This window comes from Vulpes vulpes, chromosome 13 (genome assembly GCF_048418805.1).
Source record: "Vulpes vulpes isolate BD-2025 chromosome 13, VulVul3, whole genome shotgun sequence".
Classification (NCBI taxonomy): Eukaryota; Metazoa; Chordata; class Mammalia; order Carnivora; family Canidae; genus Vulpes; species Vulpes vulpes.
In genome coordinates this window covers 34,984,892-35,008,478 of record NC_132792.1, presented here as the reverse complement: position 1 = coordinate 35,008,478, position 23,587 = coordinate 34,984,892, and the positions used below count along the sequence as shown (strand labels likewise).

The 23,587-nt window shown below is 39.4% G+C and overlaps 1 protein-coding gene across 5 annotated transcripts in view; it reads right to left on the bottom strand.

Moving 5' to 3' along the window:
* Window positions 1-13,626, bottom strand: part of RNF19A (ring finger protein 19A, RBR E3 ubiquitin protein ligase) — a 52,353-nt gene extending 38,727 nt beyond the window's left edge. The window contains exons 1-2 of one of the 5 annotated variants that reach the window (XM_072734173.1): window positions 13,291-13,615; window positions 4,335-4,532 (exon numbers count right to left, since the gene is read on the bottom strand). The gene's annotated coding sequence lies outside the window, so the exon portion shown is untranslated. Of the gene's footprint in view, window positions 1-4,334; window positions 4,533-9,789; window positions 12,955-13,290 lie in introns of those variants that run through there. The other 4 variants (XM_072734174.1, XM_072734175.1, XM_072734176.1 and 1 more) reach the window with 4 other exon arrangements.
* Window positions 13,627-23,587: the final 9,961 nt, after the last annotated feature.

Here is a 23,587-nt window from a genome sequence, read left to right as displayed (position 1 = left end):
TGTTCAGTAGTTTAAGATGTGCCTAGATGTGGTTTTCCTTATATTTATCCTGCTTGGGATTCACTTAACTTCTTGGATTTGAAATTTATTTAAATCGTATAAGTAAATTTTCTAGCAATTACTTCGTCAAATATTTTTTACCGTTTCATCTCTCCATTCATATGTTAGTTCAATACTGTTCCCATTGGCTCTGTTCATTTTTTGTAAAGCTTCTTCTCCATTCTTTAGACTGACAAATTTTTATTGGTCTTCAAGTTCACCAACTTCTACCTCTATCATCCCCAATCTGTTAAATCCAGTCAGTGAAATTTTCACTTCAGATATTGGACTTTTTAGTTCTAGAATGTCTATCCTTTTTTATAGTTTCCACTTCTCCACTGAGATTATCCATTTGTTGAGTCATTATCATGCTTCTTCCTTTAAGTCATTGAAAATATTATAGTTGCTTTAAAGTCTGTGAATTCTGCTAATATTAGGGCTTGCTACCATTTGAGGGAGATGGTGTTGACATTAGGTCATATTTTCCTGATTCTAGTAACTGCTTATTATAATGGATATCGTGCATGATATATGTTGTAGAGACTTTCAGAGTCTCTTATCTCCAGAAGAGTGAGGATTTGCATTATATCAGGCAGTTAAATCAATGGCTAATTAAGTTGGACTTCTGGAGGCCTGGTTACACTTTTTTAGAATGAGTCTTGAAGAACCAATTGTTTACTAAGCCCCTTTAATTTGGCAGGAATCAAAAACCAAATTCTGTCTCCCCTTGCTAAAGATACCTGTAACATTTGTAGTTAGCATCTTCAGTCTTACAGCTATTACGGTATCTTCCATCAACAATTCAAGGGTCATCTAGGTATTCTGGGAGAGGATGGGGAGTTTTTTCATAGATTTTAAGGCTATCATCCTGTAACTCCCTCCTTTCTGGAATTTATCAATTTCCAGCCATTCTCACTCCCAAACTCTACTCCTTGACAACTCAAACCAGTAAGACCCTGGTTTTCTGCCTGCTTTCCAGTTGCCTTGTGCTGCATCGACTTTTCCTCAAGAGGAAAGCTGTATAAAAAAATTTTTTTAAACACCTGGCAGTTTTCAAAAGGATATCTTCAACTAAGTTCTGAGATATAGTATTCTTGAATCTGCATGTGATGTTGTCATAGGAAAGCTTAGCCTAACATAAAGTATACATTATCTCTAAAATAGAGTTACTGTACTGCTTTTAAAAACTGATCGTTAAAAGGTATTTTTGCATTATCCAATACTTGGAACTGTAATGGCTTCTAGGAATAACTAAATATGCTAAACTTTTTGTCTTTTACTATAAGGTAACTTGTATAAGTATTAATTCATTTAGTCTTTCAATAAATATAACCAATGTGTATCAGGTGCCAGATATTCTACTAGGTGGTAGATACATAGTACCAAAAAAGAAATAGGCAAGGCTCCTATTCTGTGGAATCTTCATTCTAGTACATCTAAAAAACTGAACAAAGACATTTTAGACCATGTCTTTCCAAAGAATGATATGGGTGACTTTGCAAGGACTTAAATTATAATAACATGATGCCCTTTTCTTCATAAGCATAATTTTTAAAGAAAAATTAATTTCATATTTGGGTATATATGGTAGTTCCATAATCTAAACGAATACTAATCAAAATCCATTTTAAAGCTTTCTTTTTAGGCACACCTGGGTGCCTCAGTGGCTGAGTGCCTGCCTTTGGCCTCAGGCATGATCCTGGGGTTCCAGGATCAAGTCCCATATTAGGCTCCCTACATTGAGCCTGTTTCTCTCTCTGCCGATGTCTCTGCCTCTCTCTGTGTCTCTTGAATAAATAAATAAAATCTTTAAAAATAAAATAAAGGGGGATCCCTGGGTGGCTCAGAGGTTTAGCGCCTGCCTCCGGCCCAGGGCTTGATCCTGGAGTCCCAGGATTGGGTCCCACTTCAGGCTCCCTGCATGGAGCCTGCTTCTCTCTCTGCCTACGTCTCTGCCTCTCTCTCTGTGACTCTCATGAATAAATAAAATAAAATAAAATCTTAAAAAAAAATAAATAAAGCTTTATTTTTATCAATGTGGGACTCGATCTAGGTCTCCAGGATCATGCCCGGGGCTGAAGGCGGTGCTAAACCACTGAGTCACCTGCGCTGCCCCAAAATAAAGCTTTCTTTTTAAAAGACTATATATACCCTTGATGGCAACTGTTTTTCATTGTTAAGAATGGTTTTCTGACACCATGAATAGCTGACAATTTAAGTTATACAAAAAGGAATCACTGGTTATCTGACCAAACAATCTCGTATAGAGAACATTCATTTGGGTCACTGTGCATAACTTTAGGAATCAATACTGGTAAATAAACAATGGGGTAAATTTAGCTCTGCACTTCCTCCAATATTAAATAAAGATTTCTGGGACACGTGGGTGGCTCAAGTGGTTAAGCGTTGTCCTCCGCTCAGGTCATGATCCCAGGGTCCTGGGATCAAACCCCACGTTAGGCTCCTTGCTCAGCAGGGAGTCTGCTTCTCCCTCTCCCTGCTTGTGCGTGCACCTCTCCCTGCTTGTGCGTGTGTGCGCTCTCTGATAAAGAAATAAAAATCTTAAAAAAAAAAAAAAAGTTCCCAAGGCAGTGAGAAAAGAAATATCTTTCCATACTATCTCCTATACAGAGAGTTGCAAACAATAGCCTATCAAATTTAAGTATGGCTAGATACAATTTAATGTAGTAACTGACTACTAAAAACTAGAATTATCATAAACCATCTTTTCATCAGGCCACAACTAAAAGTGATGCAGTAAAAATGATGTGTCCATACATAAGCTAATTTTGGCCCAAAGTAAATAGAGCTTTTGTAAACGTGAATTATCTCATTAAGAGAAGTCTGAGGCATTTAATTTTTTTGGATTTTCATATATGGCTTTCTCTAAACAGAGATAAATCACTGAAGTTTATTATAATAAGGTTTGGTATTATTGAAAAGATTATTTAAATGTTTAAAGTTTTTAAGTTATATAATTCATTTTGCCAACCTCAAATCTGAAAATACTATATTTTCTTCAATAAATCTATCCCCCAATATAGCTGCCAAATTTAGCTATCATAGCAGCGCAGGCTCTGGGCATAATTCTTACTGTCCAAATGATAGTAAGACAGACTCTCTCATAAAAACTCTGAACTAGTAAATATTTCTTTTTTTTTTTTAAAGATTTATTTATTTATTTATTTGTGATAGACACAGAGAGAGATAGAGAGAGGCAGAGACACAGGAGGAGGGAGAAGCAGGCTCCATACACCAGGAGCCCAACGTGGGACCCAATCCCAGGACTCCAGGATTGCACCCTGGACCAAAGGCAGGCGCCAAACCGCTGAGCCACCCAGAGATCCCCTACACAATCTGTTAAAAATATAATAGCCACAGTAATAAATTTTTGGAGTAGCATAAAAATGCTTAAAAATAACAGCTAATACATGGATAGACTTCAAAGAAATCCACAAAAATCTCTAAAATGGTATCCTAAATCATGAATAAGTGTTCTAGGGACAGAATCCATAGCTTTCAAGAGATTCTCCAAGGAGTCTAAAGTATAACACAAGGTTAACAGCTACTGCTGAGATATTGGAATATAATTTGCCAGTAAAAGTTAACATCAGTTTCTGTAAATTTTCTGCCCTCAGTAATTTATGTTAGTATTTTATTTGTATCTGTGTTAATTGGTAGCTCAGTTAAAACACACTTATATCCCCCATTAAGATTTGAAGTTACAGTTCTTTCCAAAAGAGTTAAGTTTGGGGGAAGGTTAAAAAATCACTTTCATCCCTAAAACAAATGTCTCAGGTTCATAATGCAAGAATAAACATGAGGTATGTATATGGCCTAAAATAATCACATTTAAAAAATAAAATAATACAAATAAAGGTAATCAATATTATATATGCACAGGACAACTGATTATAAAGATGTATATTGAAGATATTTTTAATGCTATTATGTCATCTTCACCTAAAATGGCAATTACCACTGGAAAATGTTTTTATCATTCTTCAAAAAGTCAATGACTATCTCTATTTAAAATGTAATGGACAAAGAGGTAAAATATTTGATGTCCACTGAGAAAGAATTAGCAATGATGCTAGAAATACAATCTAAATGCCTTTATATTATTTGAATGTCTCTTCAGAAACATGAGCATATTATATGCAGCTCTACGGAAATCTGGGTTCTATTTATTGCTATCAAGTGGTTTTGTGGCTTTGGTTCAGTAACAACCCGTTTGTATCATCTGTAAAACAGGGAAAAACATAACTGTGGCAGAGAAGATAATATATACTTACCTGTTTCATTTTCATTTTCCTCCCAAGCACATAGGAGGACCACATTTTCCATTCCACTTGCTGCTACAGTAGTCATGTGTCTTGTCCTGACCAATGCAATGATGTATGCCCCTTCCAGAACTGGTCCCTAAATCATCCGTCACTGGCTTGATGAATGTAGTAATCCTAGTGGTAACTCCAAGCAGGCCATAGGGGCAGCTGAGTTACAAAACAGAAGAAATGTGCATACCGGAGTTGAGTCATCCACATGGTTCTTTGTGTGAGTGGGCAATAAACTTTTATTGTGCTCTTGAGATTTTGGGGTTGTTTCAGAAACAACTATCTTAAGCTACCTCAGTGGGGGGAAATGAAATAAAAATTTAGAATACCTGGGGTGGAGGTGGCAGGGATTTTTAAATACTACACAAATGTGGGGTAATGACAGCAACTTTTTATCCAGAGAGTAAAGTATGGACTTTGGAGTCACAGTCCGAGTTCAAGTTCAGCCTCTAACACTTATTGTCTAGCTGTGTGATAATTGGGTTAAATTACTAAGACAGTTTCTTCAACTATAAAATAGGAGTAATGATAATATCTACAGTCCACAAGATTATTAGGATTAAGTGAAATAACATATACAAAAAAATGCAGCATAGGCTATGGTACATATTAACCACTTAACAAATATTAGCCAAACTATTATAAATATCTAGATGGCACAAATGTAACTAAACCACCTACAGAATAAAATTTGGAATGTCACACTTTAAGGTTAAAAATAAACTGCTGGCTCAGAAAGGGCTCATCTAATGTAATCAGAAAAGTTAGCCATTTGGAAGTTTGGAATGCATCATTATAGTACATTAATTTCTTTAAGGTAAATATAAATAATGTTTTTAGTCTCATGTTTATACAGCTACAAACCTACCTCAGTGTTCTAATATTAAAAATTAGATAATTTTGATTCAACTACTTATAAATGGGGGTAATTCAAACAGATTATTAGCATACGCAAGTTTCAGTTTTCAGCAAGTTTTTTAGAAAGACTCAACTATGCTACTTTAAGCTCTGTCCTTTAATTAGTTTCTACAATTTCACAGAAAAAGAAACTGAAAGTTCAGAGTAAACTGTTCCCACATTCCACAAAGCCTCTCCAAAGAGAGTTCTTAAACAGCTTCACAAACATACACCTGCCACATTTACCTATTGAAGCCTATTCTTGTTTAGGAGGTAGAATGGAATAGTACTTTGTGGTTTTAATAATACTCATTACAAATAATATTAATTAATCGATTAAAAAAAGCAAGCTGTTGCACAAGGAGAAAGTACTATTCATTCTATTTTTCCAATAAAAAAAAATTAAAACATTTTAGCTGGCTTATTTCAGACCCTCTTTGTTCAGAAGGGCAAACCAATAGGAAATAGTTAGGATATCCTGGGCAGGACGAAGTGCCCAGAAACACTAAAAATGCCAGGCATGATGGAATGCTTGGAGGCATTAAAAAGTTAAAAAAAGAAAGTTTTAAAATAGGTTATTAAAAAAAAAAAGATCTAGTTGTCAAAAGAGTTTTGAACTGGTTAAAATACTCATTGCTACAGAGTAATAGAAGGGAAATTCTAACCTTGTCTGAAAACTTAGCCAGGTCTGCCTACTTTTTTGAATTTCAATTTCCTCATCTGAAAGTTGAAGTGACTGGACCAGGTAATGTCAAAAGTCCAGGGATCCCTGGGTGGCGCAGCGGTTTAGCGCCTGCCTTTGGCCCAGGGCGCGATCCTGGAGACCCAGGATCGAATCCCACGTCGGGCTCCCGGTGCATGGAGCCTGCTTCTCCCTCTGCCTATGTCTCTGCCTCTCTCTCTCTCTCTCTCTCTCTCTCTCTCTGTGACTATCATAAATAAATAAAAATTTTAAAAAAAAGTCCATTAGTTCTAAAAGACAATTTAAATATACTGCATAGTTTTAATATATAGCATACTCTAGGGTTAAAAGTGGATAATTAAGATTTTTCTGAGATAAATAATTTTTGTTTTCAAAATAGCTCCAAATTCTCTAAAATGTTAGTATACTCTTTTGTTTTAGTAAATCCAGTGGAATAAGTATAATCTTTGCCTTTCCGATAGTCTTCTCCTAACTGATTGACATGTCTTTTGAGACCAAATACAGAAGCACATATGTCACTGAACCGGAATTGCTAAGCTGAACTGAAAGTCAGGATATAAGACCTCTTGGCTTTACAATTCTCCCAGAATGACTGTGCTTCACTCTTTTTCTCTGCCCATAAAATAAATGTTTCATTGGATTAGTACTAAAGTATGTCTTGAAACACTCTGAACAACTCAGACAAGATTGTTACAGAAGAAATTTTTTTCATTATTAGTAACTTGTCATAGCAAGTCTAAGTATAAAAACAAAAGTTCCCGTGAGACTACTGCATAGGGAAGTCCTGTTACCTCACACATTGGAATCAGTTACAATGAAAAGAAATCAATACAAAAGGCTCTTGTAATATAAAATGTCTGGAAAAGTGACTAGTTCCATTGCAGCACCAGATTTTAAATCTCTGACCTACATAAATAGTGCGTGAACTAATCTACCCTTCAATTTCTGTTTATGAGCAACCAACACTTCTTAAATAGGCATTTGTAAAATTGTGGACTGATAAGTGGGTGTGAAGGCAGAAAATAAAACAACCATTTAGAAAAGCCTATCATCACAAGATACATTATGTATACCACAATGACTAATTCTTTCATCCAAATCAAGCATGGTAGTGGTTACCTGATAAATAGTTAAACATAGTCAAATATAGCCAAATCAAAAAGACGTCTCCCTATAGCAAGGAACACCCTTTAATTAAAAAAAAAAAATTAAGAACCTTATTATGGATGAATAATATCCTTTGGCTTTTTACATAAACATAATACACTTTACTAATGTTCTTATCAAAACTTTCTGGAATCATGTAGTAGGTTGAACAGTGGCCCTCAAAATATACGTTCCCATCCTAATGTCTGGAACTTGTTAATATCTCACTTAGAAAAATTTTTAGCACTTTATTTATAATCGCCAACCTGGAATGATTTGTGGAGATAAGACAGGAGTCAGGTCTTGAAAGAAGAGAGGACCTTAGATAAAGAGAGAAAGTGGAAAAGAGTATTCCAGGCAGAGACAAAGGCATAGGAAAAGTCATGGGGGCAAAACTATCGATGTTTTTTTAATGTATTTACTAAATAGATCAACTGACTTAGTATGGATTCTTTTGTAGGACAATGGTGAGACACTAAAGGTTAGATTGTGGAAGGCTTTCAATGCCATGAAAATTTGAAATTTATCTGTGGGAAGCAAATGGAGATTTGTAAACAAAAAGAATAACATGATCATTCAGAAACCAGGTCATTAATGAAATTTCAGCCCGAGAAGACAAGAGAAAGTGGTCTGAAACTTTGTACCACATTAGCTGTGTCTTTAGACCAGCACTATCCAACAGCACTTTCTGAAATGATGGAAATATTCTAGACCTGCACTGTCCAGTACGGTAGCCAGTAGCCACATATGGCTATAGAGCGTCTGAAATGTGACTGGTGCAACTGAGGAACTGAAACTTGAATGTTTTTAAATGTTAACTAATTTAAACTTAAATAGCCTCATGTGGCTAGTGATGATACATTGGACTGAGTAGCTCCAGACTATAGTTTTCTCATTTATAAAATGCAGAGGTTAAATTAGAACACTAGTGTCACTAGGATAAGTTCCACAGCCAAATAAAGTTAGTGCAACATTCTGAGAAAAGTAAATGGGTATTCAAGCAGGTGTACCTGAGCATGACTCGAACAGTTCCAGATCTATAGCCTTTTCATTTCACTCTTTATCTCTGTGATTAATTTAAGAGACCCAATCTGTCTCTTGATTAGTGATTTTTCAAACTGGTCTTTAGGTTGATGTTTCCCAGGAATCTATAGTTAAATATCTAATGCATCTAATTTAACAGAATTTCTGTGGAAAGAAATATATATTTCATGCAAAATGCCCCTAGAGTCACACTGTCCAGTGTAAACACACACTGGATCAAAGACTTAGTATGAATAAAAGAATATAAAGTCATTCATTAACCCATGTTAAAATGATAATATTTTGGATACACTGGGTTGTATTATGAAATTAGTTTCACCTGTTTCTTTTCACTTTAATTTAGCCAATAAAAAAATCTCAAACTACTTTTATGACTCACATTAGACTCTATCAGACAGCGCTGTTGTAGAGAAAGTGATGAAATAGATACCTTACAGTATACATACTTTATTCAGTTAGGACATATTACTGTCAATCTTTATATACTAAGTGCTGAGACCTTAACAGTGAACACATTGGTCTCTATCATTGTAATTTAAATTATCTCCTACACTTCTAATGCACATTTCACATATATTATCGCATTTATGGTAATGCATAAGGATAATTTTAGAATATCGTTTGGGGGAGCAAATGCCAATACTTGACTTAGAAATCATAAAATATAAAGAACTAATATTAATTGGTATCTATTTTTGTGATACATTATTATGCTACATAGTGTTTATCTGGAAGCCTAATCACATTCCCAATAGCTTTTCCTGGTTTTTTGATCCCTCCTTCTAACTAGTTTGCTCCCCCCCCTTTTTTAAATTTTATTTTTATTTATTTATGATAGACATAGAGAGAGAGAGGCAGAGACACAGGCAGAGGAGAGGGAAAAGCAGGCTCCATGCTGGAAGCCCGACGCGGGACTCCATCCCGGGACTCCAGGATCGTGCCCTGGGCCAAAGGCAGGCGCAAAACCGCTGAGCCACCCAGGGATCCCCCATCCCCCCCTTTTTTAAAGATTTCATTTATTTATTCATGAGAGACAGAGAAAGGCAGAGACATAGGCAGAGGGAGAAGTAGGCTCCAGGCAGGAAGCAGGCTGCAGGACTTGATCCCAGAACTTTGGGATCACGCCCTAAGCCAAAGGCAGATGCTCAACCGCTGAGCTACCCCAGGCATCCCAGTTTGTTCCCTCTGTATGGCTCACCTCTCCCACACTGTCTCTTCAACTGGCAACTCGCCTGCTATTCACATTACAGCAGGGCTATTTAGACTTTCAAGGGTCTCCAAAGAAGGAAAGAGGTTGAAAATGTAAAGTATATATAATATTAGGCAGCCAATTCCAATTTTCGGACCCAAGACTGAGGTTTTGAAGTTTCTTTTGGGCTTAAACTTGGTGATTTCTGTAGGGTTTTGCTTCATACTTCAATGCACAAACTTAAGAACTAAAACAAAGCCTCAGTTTTGTCCTACTGAAGCTTTCACATAAGAAAACTATTCCAAATAGGACTTCTAAAACAAATTAACTAGTAGTATTTCTTTAGCAAATGATTTTTAAAATAAAATACTAGGTAACATCAATAGGTCAAGAATATATGTTTTTAAGGCTAACGGGATTGCTTTCAAGAAACTTACCAATAGGGGAACCCTGGGTGGCTCAGCAGTTGGGCACCTGCCTTCGGCCCAGGGCGTGATCCTGGGGTCCTGGAATAGAGTCCCACACATCAGGCTCCCTGCATGGAGCCTGCTTCTCCCTCTGCCTGTGTCTGCCTCACTCTCTGTCTCTCTTATGAATAAATAAATAAAATCTTAAAAAAAAAAAAACTTACCAATAAACTAAATGTTCAGGTTTTATGGACAGCTACAAAGAAAGTGATACCAACAAAACTTTATCGAAAGGTGGTAAATTCCCCCCCTCATAGAGCAAGTATTACTGACATACGATAGCTATTGAGAAACAAATGAAGTACCCAAGTTTTAAACACCCAAAATGATTTCATTGCCTTTTTTGAAGTCTACCACCATCTGAAATACAGATGTGTTAAGCAAAGTAATATTATTCCTCAGTCTTTAACTGTGCAGGTGTGGTTATAAACATAGTTGTTTCAATGTTATACATCTACCAGCAAACAAAAAATTGTTACAAAAAAAAAAAAAAAAAAGGCAGAAAAAAAATACTACTCCTGACTGGAAAAAATATTTTTGCCTAACAAAAATATAGCTATTCTCCGTAAGTAATCAGATCAGCATTTTGCTAAAAAGAAGTCAAACCAAAATCTTCAAGCTAAAGTACTTCTTATATGATCATGAGTCCTTTCAATCATTAAACTACTAGTGCTAACAAGCCCAATACAATGAAAGTATTAAGTTTATAATTCAACTTTTCTTTGGTCTTCAACCCCAAATGGCCTATTTTTGGGTTATATGATCATGAGTCCTTTCAATCATTAAACTATTAGTGCTAACAAGGCCAATACAATGAAAGTATTAAGTTTATAATTCAACTTTTCTTTGGTCTTCAACCCAAAATGGCCTATTTTTCATATGGGCCTCAAGCAATTAAAGAGCATAAAGCTTAGTGCAAAGTCAGTCTGCATTTTACAATCGTCACTTGTTAGTAGCATCAGGAAAACAAATAATTTCCTAAAATCTCCTTTATAACCTAAAGAGAGAATATAAAGAGGCAATTCAGATGTAAATATAACAAAATTTATTCCCAGCTTACTCTGTGCCCAGCACTAGACTAGGAACTTTAACGCGTTATCACAATTATTTGTTCTCCCTCCTCCCCCTTGATAAACTCAGAAAGCTGCATTTTCCAATCCTCAGTGCCCTTCAGATTAAAAAAGCAAAGCAATGCAAAGCTGGGAGGGTGGGAGATGATTACAAACCAAAGAATTTCTGTGATGAATCTAAATTGTCTAAGATAAAATAGGAATCTGCCAAAATACCTGAGATTCAAATGTTTAAAAAGTTTGCTTCAAATCACCTATATTTAATTCTATCTACCAACCCCACGAAGAACAAATAGTATCTTTCAATCTGATCCCATTAAAGAGAATGGCCCCGGTGTCTTACATTCACAACTGCAAAAATATTACTTTATTACTTTTCCTACTTCAAATTTATGAAATGCATTTCTTTTCCATTAAGATGCTAAAGTGTCTTTAAAAAGATACTAATCTTAGTCTCGTACATTACATAGAAAAAACCATTATATATGGTTTCTTTCAGTCAAGTAAAGAGGCACCCCAAATTCTACAAATCACCATGAAAATTTTAAAAAGAAATTTTAACACTGGTTAGATGATAGTAAAAGGGACTCTTCCTTATATAAACTAATTGATGATCAATCCAGGCCTTCCCCAAATGAAACAAAATTTTAAGTAGCTACTGTCTGGAGACTTGGGTTGTGTTTCAACTCCTAAAACATGCTGCCGTTTTAAAAGTTAATCTTACTGGAATCCTCCTGGAAGTCAACAATATTGGAAAAAACACTTTACCATTAGTTGCCAAGTGTAATTTTTTTCCCCTAAGACACTTTGTGATGACATCAAAATAGTTTCCATGGAGGCATGAAATTTAAACTTCAGTTACATTGTATACAATAATAAGAAAGAATATTAAAGAAAAAAGGTTTGTTGCTGTTATTACATAATTTGATTAAGTCCCAAGCCTTAATTCCAAATCTTTATCATGGAATTCCAAGTAGTGAGGGAAGAACATTTGAAAGTAAGAGTTAACAATAGATCCTCACCATTTTCCACTGAGAGAGAAGTGTTTACGTTTTAATTCATTTCAGTCAGTTGGGTGTTAAAGAAGCACAAAAAGGCAAATACGGTAATAGCTTGAATTATAAACAAGTGGAAAGCTGCCTGTTAAGATGGTTAATTGGCAAACTGAAAATGAAAATAAAGCATACCGTCATCCTTCACATAGCCAAGAGTCAAGGAATCTAGGTTAAAATATTTTTTTTAAAAAATGAGTAAGACAGCCATGTTCTTATATATAAAAAAAAAAAAGGTGGAACAGAAAGAGATCGCAAACATTCTAAGGCAACCGTGGTGAAAGACTGCTTTATGCCTCTACTATTTATTTACTAGCAGTTCTAGTCAACACCCGGGTCTGAAAATCGCAGCAGCACGGAAACGCTGTCCTTTCCGACGTAAACCCAACAGAACATTCTGCAACGTTTTGAGTAAATATTAACCCGAATAAAGCATCGTTCGCGTATTTCCACCTTTAATGACCAATGGGAAAACTTGCGACCTTTCTTTCTCCCATATATAGCCTTAGCCCCTTTCTCTCCTCTTTTATTTACTACCCTTGTCGCGGGGTTAATGAACCCTCAATTTCTTTTTCTTCTTCCCCTTAACGGAAATGGGGGGAAAGAGCAACGAGAGGGAAACCCAGATGACACAGAAAACTAGAAATTAAAAACAGTGGCGTTCCTTGCCGGGTACTCCCTGAAGGTTTAGTAAGAGGGCGACAATCCCGGGAGACCCCTTATTAACACACACTTTAACTCAAGGAAACACCATTTTTCCACATGTGTAATTTCTGCCTTTGAAAGGGTTGGCAGTTCCGCGGGTGAACCTTCCCGGTACCAGCCGCCCCTCCCGGGAGCCTCCTGCCGCCGGGGTCGGCGGCTCTCGCCCCAGCTCTGGATTCGCAGCGAGGCCCGGAAATCGGTCCCGTTACAGCCGATTTCACCCGTCAGGAATGCGCTCCTCCCCCGAGTCGGCGGCTCCGGCGGCCCGGGCAGTCCTGCAGGGGAGCGCCCTCCGCCCGTCGCAGCACGGCTGGGTCGGGCGCCGACTCCACAGACCGACTGCCCGGCCGGGAGGGCAGAGCGCGGGGCGGATCCCACGCTCAGCCTCAGCCTGCGCCACCAGGGGGGCGCCAGCGCCGCGGCCGGGCGGGGGACGCGCAACCAGCCCGCGGCCGACCCCAGGACTGGCCCCGCTCCCGCGGCTGAGCCCGAGAGGGGGCGCCTTTCCCGGGGGATTTCTGAATCCATTTCCGTCCCGGGGAGGGGCGCGAGGGCAGCAGTCGTGCCCGGGCGCCCGGAGTCGGAAACGGGAGCCGCCCCGGCCCTCCCGCGCCCAGGCGCGACCTCCTCCGAGCCGCCAGTACCTTCAACTCCTCGGGGCGGCGGCGGGCGCCAGAGTGCGGGTGAGCAGGCCCATCCCTCGGCGGCGGCGGCGGCGGAGGCCGAAGGAGGTACCGAGGAGGGTTCCTCAGAGCCGCCCAGACGCCTCTCAGCTGGGGCGGGGGGAACGCAGAACAGGGGTCCCGACGGCCGCTTTCCCGAACTCCTCCTCCGCAGTTCTGTCTTGACGGCTGTTCCCGGGAACCAGCGCCCCAACTGCCATTCTCCCCCTCCTTCAGCCCCCGCTGTCCCCGCCTCCACCTCCCACTCCTTCCTCCGGCTCCGGCCCCGGCCCGCTGCGCCCCGCCCCGCCGCGCTGCGCCGCCCGCGTGCCGTGCGTCATGGCGTCACGCCCACCCGGCCAGCCGCGGGCGGCGCTGGGACCCGGCGGTGCGCTCACGCACGTTCGCCGGGGCCGGCTTAACGCGTTCGCCCTGCGGCCGGGCGGCTGGGGGGCGGCCTTCCCGCTCGTCCCCGGCGACGGCCAGTCGGCCGCCCTCTGCCCCTCGGCCGTGGCGCTTCGCCCCGGGCGGGCGGGGCTGTGGCGCAGGCGTCGCCTCCGAGGCTGGATGGCGTGGCTGGAGTCCTGTCGACGTGCTGGTAGATGCTGGACCTGAGCTCCGCGGCCCTGGTATTGCGCGCGCAGTTCAGGATTCGTTCCTTTGTGCTCTCACGGTGCACCTGTTAGAGGGCAGCCCGGGGGACAGCAAGGCCGGGACATTGCTGCGAGTTTCTGCGGCTCTCCGCGTGGAAACGTCTTCCCCAGCTCTTCGTGGGGGCTGCCGGCGGCGGTGGCCACAGCGGAACACCCGTGTGAGGGCGCCGAGGGCAGCTGCCGCTCGCCCCTCGCTGCTCCCACATCTCTGGATTTCACAGTCACTCAAGTATTCGGACTTCGTACTTCAGTACTTACTGATACATTCTCAGTTATTTTAATCCGGCCTTCTCTGTCCCATCCCCTCTTACCCTTTATGCCAGTCACAGCACACACACCCCACTTCGATTTTTTCTTTTTATTTTAAACCTGCATATGGCTTAGTATCAGTTCTTTTTAGTTGAATAAACCATTCACTACAGACCTGGTCCTTTCCTTCATAGTCGATTTCAAAAGTTAGAGTCATTCTTCTTTGGAGTACTGAGAAACAACGTGATGGACGCTGGACAGAATGTCCATTCACCATCTGTTACTTGACTATATCACTATCGATCCTTGTTTTAGTGTGTCTAAATTAGAAACAAACCAAGGAGCCATGGCCTATCAGACGGTACTTGGTATTTTTGGTGACCCAGTAAATGTTTACCAATTAGAAAACTAAACAAGCTAAGCAGTTTAGGTCCAAGGTTTGTTTTTGTTTTTGTTTTTGTTTTTGTTTTTACCACAAATCTTAAAGGAAATAATGATGAGTATGTTCATTTTCATTTATTGGAAGTTTAAAGCTGTTAGATACTCCTTTAAGTACTATTTGAAGGCTGCCTACAATTTAATCAATGGGATACTTTGCACAAGTAGTACAAGAATAGTATAAATGGATTTATGGAATAGTACTCATACATAATATAATCCTTAAGAATATATCAACATGTTGAACATTTCAGAACAGATGGTGCATTGGTGTGGAAAGAAGTTTTGAGGAAAGAGGCTCTGCAAAGTGGAAATGGTCTTATACTCTGTATAATTGTCGTATTTTCCAGAGATGCTTGTCTTCTTGAAAACTGGAGGGATTTCCTACTCTTCACTAAGGCAATATTGATATATATATATATATATATATATATATATATATATAGCCAAATATCTATTGAACAGCTCCACTTGGATCCCCACAGGTACCTCCAACTCAGCCTCTCCAAAACAGAACTTCTCTTTTCCTCAAAACTTGTGTCTCTCATTCACCCAGGCCCAAGCCAGATATGTAGGATTCTTCCCAGCCACCCCCTTGTTCAGTCACTTCCAATTCATAATTAACCTTATTCTCTTCTGTATCCCCCTCTGCCTTTGGGGCAGTGATTTCCACTTTGCATCACAATTCCCTGAGGAGCTTTAAAAAAAAAAAAAAATCCTGATGTCCAGGCTGCCTCCACCAATTAAGTCAGAATCTCTGAGGATGGCACTCTGGCATCAGGATTTAAAAAAGAAACTCTCCAGGTGATTCCAATGCATAGCCATGGTTGAAAACCACAACTGGGGCCTCATCATTTCTCACCAGGTTACTGCAAAAGCATAATAATTGGCCCCAGGTGCCTTGATTTTTGGCAGCATTCTCCCATCTTTCCCTATTCTAATTCATTCAGAATTAATTCAATAAAAATTTATTGAGTGCCTAGTATGCGTGTGTAGGGGGGGAGGGTTTCCCAGAAACTGCGAATACAACAATGAAAAAGAGCCCTTATATCTGATCTCATAGAGCTTACAGCAAGTAAAGGGGTGAAGTGGCACAGTTGGGGGAAGCAGAAAAACAATGAAGAAATAAGGGAAATAAATTTACCTGTGTAACATACAGAAACCAGGAGGCTGTGACTTTAGTTTGGTATCTCAAAGTCTATTCCTCTGACATTTGAGCTGGTTTCTACAGGACAAGAAGGAGGCGAACAAGAGGTGGGGAAGGCAGACGGAACAGTAGATGCAAAGGTCCTCACAAGACAAACGGGCCACGTTCAAGATAGCTAGAGGCTGAAGCATAGTAAGAGTACCACATGGGAGTAGAGAGATAGAAGGAAGCCCGATTATTTAAGACATTTTGAGGTCATGAAAAGGAGAATTCTAAATGGTTGGTATAATATACGGTTAGACACAATAGTATTTTAAGTGGAGTGACACAACTGACTTACCTCTGGAAAGGATCACTCTGGTTGCTCTGGGGATCAGATTGTGGCAGAGTAAGAGTGGAAGCAGGGAGATCAGTTAGGAAAGGAATCAGTTCTTTGCATTATGGTGAAGACAGAGGAGGATGGTTTTGGTATTTGTTTTAGAGGAAGAATTGGTAAGACTTGCTTGGAATGGAGTAAAAACAGGGAATGAGAGAAAGAGAACAATGGGGTTACAATAACAGCTACTCTTTACTGAATACATGTTACCTGACAGGTAACATGTAGATCTACTGCTCTAAATGCTTTATAGATATTAAGCCATTTAATTATTATAAGAGTCCCAAAAGATAGGTACTGTTTTTACCCCATTAACAAATTAGGATCTGAGGCTTGAGAGGGTAATTTGCCCAAAGTTACATAGCTGGTAAATGGCAGAGCTGGGATTTGGACCATCAGGCAAGGTAGTCGGGCCATACAGCTCATAGCTTTTTTACACCCCAAACATAGCCCCCCTCCGGTGGTGAAAGTGAAACTTTCAGCCACATTAAACTACAATACCGAGAATCCTTTCTCCTTTCTCCCTTTCTCTCCTTTTTCTACCACCCTCCCCTTGCAAGAATCAGTGAAGGTTGCTAGATTGATCCAGGCAGAGAAAGGAAGAGGGCATTCTAGGCAGAGTAGACAGCATGAGAATTTACTTTTCTTTGTACATGCTGAGCCTTGCTGGCTATACCTGCAAGGTATGACCCTTATACCAAATAATGGAATGAGGAACACTCACTGCAGAAACCTAATTAGATAGCATGCAGGGGTCGTTATCTTCGTAATGAAATCTTACGCTGTTGGACATGATGAAAGGGAGAGGAAGGGGGCAGGTCAGGGAATCAGATTTGAGGCTATGTCAAATTTATCTTCTCTGTGCTTACCTCCAAATTTTTTTATGTAAAGCACTTCATTATTATTTGTAGGTCTTCCCCCACTAAATTTTGAAGGCAGGTAGCTTAATGCCTAACACATAAGGGAGAGAGCAAGGGGGACTGGCGGTCTTCTCTGGGCATTAAGAGACACAAATGTGGTAAAGCATTGTCTTAGCAAGAAGCTTGTAAATTTAACAGGGAAACAGACATGTAAAAAATCATTCTAATACAAAGGTGTCATAGAAACAACATGTTATAAAATAGGACATTGGAGGCAAGAAACTTGGCCTAAGTGTTGTTTCACTGGAAAAAAAATGAAAGCAAAAATGGGAGCTTGGGGGCTATATTCTTCACCATCATTTACTATGGCTTGGTGAGGCAATCTTGGGACCTCATCCAGGAAGACTTGGGAGATTCTCAGTTGCCACAATTGATTCACTGGAATGTGCTACTTCCTGACTTCTCACTTTTACCTGTATCGATGTGGATAAGTGTATTGATCTCAAGTTGCTTCAGTTCCCTACCTGGTAGGGTCATAGACATTTCTTCTTCTACACGTCTCTCCTTTATCTTATGTATGAGGTTTCAGAACTTGGGTTCTAGCTGTGGGACCTTAGGAAAATTATGGAACTCTCATGACACCCAGTGTTGGGCCCAGTGTGCAAGGTTTGAGGGTTTTGCCCTGCATTTATCACAAGGGGTGCCACTGACATAGACCACACTATGCACGGCGTCCCATTGGTGTGCTCTCCTCCACAGAACCCCTCATAAAACAGGGGGGGGGGAAATAGTACCTACCCCACTGGGCTGTTCTCAGGACTAAATGAGTAAAAGCAGATACAGCTCTTAGGCTTGGCATATAGTAAACTATCAATAAACATTAGCTGCTATTACTAGGTAAAGGGAAGCTGGCTAGAGTGTGAGTTAATCCAGCTAGGATTTTTTAAATGGGGTCATCCACATCCCTGCTGGTTCTCTTCATTGTTAGGACCATATAAGGAATATGGAGACTTTTCTCTTCCAAATTGAGAATCTAGGCCCCTCAATAGAAAAATCCTTCAGGTGGCTGACAGCTGAGTTGCTCTGATCCACCTATTCTCCTGCTCCATCTCTCACTCACCACCTGCCACCAGGGTGAAATGGCACCATATCCTCCCCAAAGCCAGCCCAATGTATTCTTTCTTGTGGGAAGATTAGACTCCTCAAAGAGCTATTAATCAGCCTTTAGGGTGGTATTTCTCAAAGTGTAGGCTGGAACCATCATTGCCAGCATCACCTGGAGCACTTGTTAAAACAGATTCCTGGGTTCCATCTCAGACTTACAGAATCATCATCTGTGAGGTTGGGGTCCTGGAATCTAGTTGTTAACAAACTCTCCAGGTAATTCATACCACACATTTGAGACCTACAGCTTAAGTGCTTCAGCCATTATGATAATATCCCAACTTTAAGCAGTTTAAGCCTTTAAGCAGGCTCTTTAGGAAGGAAGGGCATCTCATTCCTCTTCATGAGACCCATCCAATTACCTACAGTCTTGTTCATTCTCCCTCCCACCCATTATCAGAAGTGATATCTCCTTTAACCTTCTCTTGATGGAGACTGGATCTTAGGTCACCATTACTCATTGCTTATTCTAGTCTTTCTTAATTACCTTCACTATTTGATTCATGAGTTAGCCTACCCTGAGTTGGTTACCTGGGCTAGAAATCCCCAAAGCCCCCTAAAACTAGAGATGATTAGACTCATTCCATATTGGACAGGGTGGTTTGGCTGACAGGGTCCACAGTTGTGGGTAGCACTGAAAGCAGGATGTCAGTGGGTGATAAGCAAGGACTTAGAATGACCATATGTCCTAATTTGGGGAGTCCTGGATTATACGTGTTGTGGGACTTTATTAATAGCACACCTTTCACTCTCAAAAGGTCCTGGGTTAGACACAGTATATCATCAGTCTGGTAATGAGCCTCACATCAATACCAACAGTTCAACCCTTTAGCCCTTGGACTGTGTCAGCCCACCCCCTTCCTACCCTCCCAGTCTCCAATCCCATGCCACAGCTCCTTCCTTTCAGATTTCCTTAATGAATTTATTTTGATGTAATACTTAGGACTTAAATCAAGGGATTTATAAGAAAGCACCATGAAAATTGTTGCTGTATTTACGTTCTCTGACAGTATCTGGAAAATGTTTTTCTTTGGTTTTAGCACCTGGTATAGTTGTTTTCTCCTTGTTTCCCTTGTTTATTATCCTCAATTGTTTTGTCTTCTGGATACCTAATTGTGGAACTGACAGTATTTCTCTTGGCTATGAGGAAGTTTAGAGCTGTATATGTGGCCTCCTTCTGGCCTATATAAAAGATTGAACAGGATACACTTTACCTACTTAAGTGAAGAGTGACTGTTGCCATTTCTTCACTAACTTCAGAGTGTATGTGTATCTATCTGTAACTTGCCTCTTAACCTTTTTGAAACAAGGCAGGTATAAAAAAAATGTGTATGAACACATACCCACAAACAAACTGGTACTGACTGCTAGTTATGTAACTGAAAGGGATTATTTTAAAATGTATACAATGAATAATTTCCTCACTTCAAAATATAGTACTAACAAAATGAATAGCATTTAAGTAATGCTGGATTTAGCATTCTTCAACTACCTCATTATCTAGAAAGTGAAAAGATTCAAACAAAAGCAAGCAAACAAACAGATTAATTTTCAAGCTGTAATATTTTTAAATATGACCTAGAACCTTATACCAAATAATGGAATGAGGAACACTCACTGCAGAAACCTAATTAGATAGCATGCAGGGGTCGTTATCTTCGTAATGAAATCTTATGCTGTTGGACATGATGAAAGGGAGAGGAAGGGGGCAGGTCAGGGAATCAGATTTGAGAATGTGCAGTCCAGTTAATAATGATGACCCATGAGAAGTCATCTTTGGCCAGATGTGGCCTGTAACAGTCTCCAGACAATTATTCTTACTGTTGGCCTCAATGATATTGCAGGAGTCAACAGAGGGGAAGGCCAGCTCCCTGTGGTTTTCAGATAACATAAAGTCACATGAAGAAATTCACCTTAATGAAGTTACTGAGAAATACATTGTACAACTAGTTTATTTGCGGGGTTGGACTGAAACTTATGAGACTCAAAACTAGATATTCTATGGAAAGTATACTGAGTTATTTTATGGATAAATTGGGCATCTAGTTAAATCTGCTTCAAAAAAATGTCACCCTAAATTTACGGAGATCATGCTGAATGAACAGTTTCTGCCCCTTATCACCATGAATATACCCATCTATCTTTCTTAAAACACAAAACTTTCAGAAAATAAGGGAACAAACCCTTGTAGCTCCTGAAAGAACAAATGTTAACAATTTTTTCATATTTGTATTATTTTTAAAAGCAAAAGAAATGAAGCATTATAGAGTTGAAACCTCCTTTGTACCTCCCACTCCCCAGTCCCATTTCTCTCCTCCCGAGGTAACTGTTATCCTGAAAGTTTTACCCTTCTGGTTCATATATTTAGCCTTTTATGATATAAGTACATATTTGCAAATAACATATTTTGTTGTTTCGTGTTCTAAACATAGTTTTTACTAAACAACATTTTTACATAAATGATACTGTACCAATGTATCATTCTACTGCAGCCTCCTTTTTTACTCAGCGTTGTTGTCAAGATCTACCCATGTTGATACATGGAAACCTAGTTTATTCATTTTAACTGCCATATAAATGAGCTTTCTTATACATGTCTCTTTTTGCACACATGGGAGAGTTTCTCTAGAGTAAACACCTAGAAGCAGAATTGCTGAAGACACTTGTTTAAAATTTGAAAAATACTGGAACTTGTCTTGTGGCTGTCCTTTACTCTGATTATACCTGTAGGTGTTAGTATTCAGTGGGTGAAAAAAAAATACACGTGTATTTGGATTGTTAGAGCTATTCTAGTAAAAGATCTAAAATTACTAATAGAAAGAGATGAACATCCATAAATCAAGGTCCCTGTATGTGCCTGTCTCCTCATCTTCATAATGAGGGTCATAAAAGTGCCACCTTCTTAGAGTTTCTGTGAGATTTAGACAAAGTAAATAAGCACCTGGCACTTAGTAATAGCTCAGTAAAATGAGCTATTATCAATAGTGTTATTTTAAGATGAGTGGATATTGGATCCAGCGGCTTTAAGTGTGTCAAGTTGTGTTTAATATTTTTGGCAGAGCCTCTCACTGAAAAGTTAGAACATACAAAACATTTAAGGAGGGAGAAAACAGTGGGAAAGGCAAGTAGGCACAAATTAACCCCTGCTGGCAGTGGATAGCCTATTTTTGCAGGTGCCATCCTACTCCCTCCCCTTTTTTTTGCTGTCCCTTCTGTTCAATAGTATTGTCACTTTAGCTCCATGTATGCTAGTCAGGAAACTCATCAGCAATGATCAGCAATCTGTTCATAGTATGGTTCTGATTTTAAACATCTCATCTACCTTTGCCAGGGGAATCCCATCAGAAATGTGTGAGAAGACATATTTAAACAGTCATTTCCTGGCAAATGTGGTCAGAATCCAAAATGACTAATTAGAAGTCTGTGTGATGTAAAAAGGTGGACAAGAGATGACATGTAGTGCCTTGAATACATCAACTGATATTTGGGGCTGAGGGGAGAATTTGTTACCTTGCTGAAATTCACACTTGGGAGTTGTGTGGTTTTTTTGGCTTTTTTTTTTTTTTAATACAACACACCACAAGTTTGAAGCCAAAATGACTGTGCCATGCCAACATTCCTATCAGTGATCAAAAAGAATAAGATTTTTAAACAGTTGAATAACTAAGCAAGGGAGAAAATGTCTGAAGTCTCAGGGCTAGTAATCTTTTTTCAATTTCAAATTGTTTTTAGGGGTTTTATATCCTGTGATAAAATTTAAACTTTTAAACAATATATCTCAAGGACATAAGGGGAAAACTGAATAATTACTACAATACTGTTATTTTGAGATGGTTTTGTTCAAATAAAGATCCCCACATGCTAAAGTTGTATTATAATTGATTTTTTACCAAGAATAGGAGAGTGCCCGATCCAGATTTTGTACAATGCTGGTTTTGTACATCACAGGAACTCTTTTAAATGATCTTTGTATTTCAGTGTTGAATAGAAGAGAAACAATTTGGGAGTAAGTATTTGAGGATTTAGAACCAATACTTGAGACATCATTCTATTTTCAGAAGGACAAATCTGCAGCACAATCAAATTCAAGGACAGATGACTAAAGTAGATGGTCAGTTGCCAAGAAGTATTTCTTTTGTTTCCACCTTACTGTTTTACTGATTTATAGACCCAATAGGAAAACAAGTGTAGTTTTTCTTTTTCTTTAAAATGAACAATGGATTCCCTTAAAATATTACATTTAGAAGACTTGCACAGGAAGTCTGGAGGAGAGAGGACATTCCTTTCATTCTCTTGTCCTTCCAGGCCCACTCCCATCTCACTCTTATCTAACCATGAGCACTGTTTTCCTTTAATTAGGCTTCTAATGTACCTTTGCACTGATTTTTCACAAGTGAAGAATTTCCAACCTGAGAAACCTAAATATATGAATATATGTATTTGCATAATGTCATAAAAATTTTTAAACAAATACAATAGAAAGAACCTTGTAAAATGACATTTCAAAGAGGTGATAAGAAAACTAATTCAAAATATTCATATTTTGAATGGAAAATCCTAGAAAAGAAAATATGTTTGCTATCAAAACAGAGAACTTAAAACTAGAGGGTCTTAGCAGTGGGTTTGATTTTCGGGTCTCCCAAAGAAGCAAACACACAATCATTCTGGATTTTGATTTCCTATATGCTATTTGCTTATTTGTCTCTCTGTTTGCTTGACAAGTTCCATGGTTTTTTTTTTTTTTTTTAAGATTTTATTTATTTATTAGAGAGAGAGAGAGAGAGACTGAGAGACAGAGGGGCAGAGACACAGGCAGAGGGAGAAGCAAGCTCCATGCAGAGAACCAGACGTGGGACTCAATCCCGGGTCTCCAGGATCACGCCCTGGGCTGAACGCAGCGCTAAACCACTAAGCCACCGGGGCTGCCTGTTCCATGGTCTTTGATTCTGGTCAAAATGTGTCATCTCTAGGTCATTTCCTTTCAGTAACCCTCTGGACAAGATGCCTATACCCAGGAATTTGGTTCTACTTTGCTGCCCTCTGCAGCTCCAAATCTCCAGCCTGTCTCTGGAGTCCCCAAGCCCAGTGTTTACCAGATCTTGTCTCCATCCTACAGCACAGAAGATAGAACATAACTAACTGACAGATTTTTCCAATTGTTGTTATCAACCCCAATATCGCAGAAAATATCTGTGGCTGTTTATGATGGTGTATTTGTGAGTATTATATACACATATGCAAATATATATATATATATATATATATATATATATATATATATAATGATACAGAGAGAAAAGTTAGGATAGCTCATAATTAAAAATTTTTTCTGAGCACCCTGGTTTTCCCAAGGCTTTATTTAGGGTGACCTGGGGACAGGGAGGTTCTGCAT